Genomic DNA, 4,827 nt, shown 5'->3' with positions numbered 1-4,827 from the left:
GCTTATAAATAGAAACGCGAATTCACTTTTACAATCATCCAAACTTAGAACAGAGGCAAAATCAGAAGCAAACTTGTTTCACTTAGGCATATATTCAGTATTTTATAGTGGTAATCGCTTCGCATTGGAGTGTTACCACAATTGTGTAATCAAGTCTGTGATAGAGTCTGTAATCGAGTTTGGAGCACTTTGGGAGGAAGTTAATCCTGCCGCCATTTTCATTTCCGCATTGCAATTTACTCACCCCTCCGATTGGAGCAGGTTTTTATTACTTGTCTTTATCTTATTTATTTCCCGCACTCGCTTTACTTTGTTTATTTCTCGCACTCGCTTTACTTTGTTTATTTCTCGCACTCACTTTACTTTGTTTATTTCTCGCACTTGCTTTAAATTATTTATTTCCTCGCACTCGCTTTACTTTGTTTATTTCCCGCACTCGCTTTAAATTATTTATTTCCTCGCACTCGCTTTAAATTATTTATTTCCTCGCACTCGCTTTACTTTTGTTTATTTCCTCGCACTCGCACTACTTTCATTTATTTCCCGCACTCGCTTTAAATTATTTACTTCCCGCACTCGCACTACTTTTATTTACTTCCTGCACTCACACTACTTTTATTTAAATTAATGTACTTTTACTTTATTATGTCTAACTAAACCTATAAGGTTAGAATGTAAGGATCGTAATTGAACCGCTAATTCGTACAATTGTTCGTAGAAACGCTTAAGGGCTATTTTAACTTTCAACTTAAGTTTTCCCGCACTTCAATTCCGTTGGGTAAGATCGAAAGCCATCCAACGTCTATTTAAACTTAATTGTTTTTAACTATTTCAAAAACGGCGAAAGTGCTTTGTTTAGTTCATTAGGAGTTTTTAACATTAAGAAGAAAAGAGATTTTAAAACTATTTTCGGACGCATTTATAAGTTTAGAGTCTGGTTCGTAAGAACCTCTTTTGGTTAAGAAATCCAGGTTATAATACTTTTCAACTTAGTCAAGATACTATATTTCTTAAAAATAGGTTTACTACTCTAATGCAATGCGCGCCTTTTTATAAGTGACAATAAGAGGGTTCGATTAGGGAGTACAACTCGGTTCTGAATACGCGAAAGCGACAGTTCCCGTTAAATTAGTTCTTTTCAAAGTAGGAAACATTGCCCATAAGCAATTCTATTAGCAAGTACTTGGATTATCAATTAATTATGTGAATTATATTCGACCCTGTCTTTATTAATTAATCTTTATTTAACACTTTAATTTTCAGCGCACACTCTGAAAACACCTATTTCAATTACCTTTGATAAACACCATAACAATAGATAAGGATAGCTTGACACTTGGTCTCTGTGGATACGATAATCTTTTATATTACTCTGACGCGTTCGTATACTTGCGAAATGCACGCATCAAGTTTTTGGCGCCGTTGCCGGGGATCAATTTCGTCAAATTTCATTTTCCTGTTGTTATATCGTTTAGACTTAGGCTATTTCTCGCCGGTCAATACGAAGAACTCGCAGCACCGGAAGTTTAAATTTAGTAAACCCTCTGGCGGAACCTGAACGTTACGCTCGCGCACGTTTATTCTTTCATAGAATTAAGAGAGCTATGGCCGAAGATCAAAACCAAAGACCTCTTAAAGATTTCGCTCAACCATCTAATGAAGAACCTAGTTCTAGTATAGTAAACCCAACCATCCCAGCTAATAATGTTGAACTTAAACCATCTCTGTTACAACTAGTGCAACAGAGACAATTCGCGGGTCTCGCTACCGAGAACCCTAACCAACATTTAAAAATATTTCTTCAATTAGCAGATACTTTTAAAACCAATGGAGCTTCTCCTGAGGCAATACGTTTAAGATTATTTCCTTTTTCCCTCAGAGATAAAGCCCTATCATGGTTAGATTCCCTTCCACCCAATTCCATTACGACTTGGGGTAACCTTAGAAGAGTTTTCCTTGCTAGATATTTTCCCCCGAGTAAGACCGCCGTTCTTCGAAACCATATAACTAGATTTACCCAAAACCAAGGAGAATCGCTGTTCGAAGCTTGGGAGAGATATACAGAGTTGTTACGAGCATGCCCACATCATGGTTTAGAAAATTGGTTAATAATTCAAACCTTATATAATGGACTTCATTACAACACAAAGATGACCATCGATGCTGCCGCAGGCGGTGCTCTGATGAACAAACCTTATCCTGAAGCTAGTGCCCTCATCGAAGATATGGCTTAAAACCATCAATCATGGGGAGTCGAACGAGCGACAGTTGAGAAGAAGGAAGCCCAAGGAGGAGTGCATGAACTAAGCTCTATAGACATGATGCAAGCTAAAATGGACGCATTAGCCCTCAAAGTCGAGCATATGTGCATAAACCCGAATACTGTAGCCGCAGTTTCGTCGGATTATGAGATATGTGGAACCAAAGGACACCAATCCGTAGAATGCAGTCTATTAAACGAAACCCACTCCGAGCAAGTGAACTACATCCAAGGGAACCCATACTCGAATACCTATGACCCTGGATGGAGGAATCACCCGAACTTCTCCTATAAAAACAATAACCCTATTCAAAATAATGCACCTCCGAGACCTAGTTATCAAGCCCCTAGATCAAATCAACCTATGCAACCTATACCACCAAAGCCGAGCCTTGAGAAAATTATGGAAAATTTTATCACCGCTCAAACCCAACAAAACAAAGAGTTCATGAACCAAAACATTCATGTTAACGAATTGATTACTCAGTTAGGAACCAAGGTTGACCAAATAGTTACTCATACCAAGATGCTTGAAATCCAGATCTCTCACGTAGCTTTAAACCAAGCCCCTCAGACTACACCTGGAGGACAATTCCCTGGACAACCTCAACAAAATCCGAGAGGACAAGCCAATGCCATTACCCTACGAAGTGGGAACGCTTATGATGAGCCACCAAACCCAAGATTGAGTGAACCCGAAACTTCTAAGGAATGTACCAAACCCCCGGACAAAGTAAAGGAACCAGAGGAATCTGAAAACCAGGAAGGTCAAGAGAAAGGAGAAGAACCTTAAGATAAAATTTACGTGCCGCCCCCGCCATATAAACCACCTATACCATATCCGCAAAGACTCAAACAAACCCAGATCAATAAACAGTATCAAAAATTTATTAAAGTTATAGAAAAACTTCATATAGAAATCCCTTTCATAGAAGCCATCACCCAAATACCTTCTTATGCAAAGTTTCTAAAAGACATCCTTACCAACAAACGTAGACTTGACGATCCGAAGCCTTTGGAATGTAATGCTATTTCCGAGGACAAATTAGCAAAGAAAGATAAAGACCCTGGAAATTTCTCCATTCCTTGTCTTCTGGGTAATCATATCATCGATAAAGCTTTTCTAGACTTAGGAGCTAGTGTGAGCCTAATTCCCTTAGCAGTTTGTGAGAGGTTAAACTTAGGAGAATTACAACCCCCTAAGATGTCACTTCAGTTAGCCGATAGATCTGTCAAATATCCGATAGGCATTTTAGAAGATGTTCCTGTTAGGATAGGTCAGTTATTTATCCCTACTGATTTTGTTGTCATGGACATCAAAGAGGACAATGATATACCAATCCTTCTAGGTAGACCATTCTTATCGACCGCAGGAGCCATAATAGATGTCAAGAAAGGAAAGTTGACATTTGAGGTAGGTGACGAGAAAATAGAATTTATACTTTCAAAATTTCTTATGGCACCTGTGATGGGAGACTCATGTTATGCCTTAGATATCATTGATGAATGTGTTAGAGAGTTAGAACAAAAAGAAATTATAAAAACAATTAAGTTACCATCAACCCCCATAAAGGAAGATGATTACTTTAAAGAATCTTACATCGATGATAACCTTTACGAATGTTTATCCCTTACCCCAGATCCTATGCCATGCCCTAAGAAACCAACCTTGGAACTTAAGGAACTGCCTAAGAACCTGAGATATGAGTTCCTCGATGAAAAGATGAACCGTCCAGTGATAGTTAGCGCTACCTTGAGCCATGAGGAAATGAACCAACTTTTAGACGTTTTATGAAGACACCCCTCAGCCTTAGGATATAATATCTCTGACCTGAAAGGTATAAGCCCATCCGTATGCATGCATCGGATTTCGCTAGAAGAAGATTCAAAACCCTCTAGGGAGCATCAGAGAAGAATAAACCCTATAATGAGTGATGTTGTTAAGAAGGAAGTTCTTAAGTTACTTGAGGCAGGTATAATCTATCAGATCTCGGATAGTAAGTGGGTGAGCCCTATGCATGTAGTACCTAAAAAGGGAGGCATCACAGTCGTGCAAAACGATAAAGGCGAACATGTAGCAAAACGTTTAGAAGGAGGATGGCGGATGTGTATAGATTATAGAAAATTAAATAAAGCAACTAGGAAGGACCATTTCCCTTTACCATTTATAGACCAAATGTTGAAGCGTCTAGCCAGACACTCTTACTTCTGTTATCTAGATGGATACTCTGGATTCTTCCAAATTCCTATTCACCCCGAAGATCAAGAAAAAACTACCTTTACATGCCCTTATGGAACTTTTGCCTACAGACGAATGTCGTTCGGCCTCTGTAACGCTCCAGCTACTTTCCAACGCTGCATGATGTCAATCTTTGCAGATTACCTAGATGGTATCATGGAAGTGTTTATGGATGATTTCTCGGTTTGCGGATTCGATTTTCATGGTGACCGAAGGAATAGTTTTAGGACATATAGTTTCCGAAAAAGGCATAGAGGTAGATAAAGCCAAAACAGAAGTTATAGAAAACCTAAAACCCCCAAAAACCATCAGAGAAGTTCGAAGCTTT

The 4,827-nt window shown here is 38.8% G+C and overlaps 1 non-coding gene across 1 annotated transcript; it reads right to left on the bottom strand.

The window, feature by feature from the left end:
• Positions 1-1,988: 1,988 nt before the first annotated feature.
• Positions 1,989-2,095, bottom strand: LOC127077335 (small nucleolar RNA R71). Its single transcript, XR_007787167.1, has one exon. It is a non-coding gene; the product is annotated as a small nucleolar RNA R71 (small nucleolar RNA).
• Positions 2,096-4,827: the final 2,732 nt, after the last annotated feature.

The sequence above is a fragment of the Lathyrus oleraceus genome, chromosome 4, assembly GCF_024323335.1.
Source record: "Lathyrus oleraceus cultivar Zhongwan6 chromosome 4, CAAS_Psat_ZW6_1.0, whole genome shotgun sequence".
Lineage (NCBI taxonomy): Eukaryota > Viridiplantae > Streptophyta > Magnoliopsida > Fabales > Fabaceae > Lathyrus > Lathyrus oleraceus.
The sequence above is the reverse complement of the archived record's forward strand: the minus strand, read 5'-3'. Positions and strand labels throughout refer to the sequence as shown.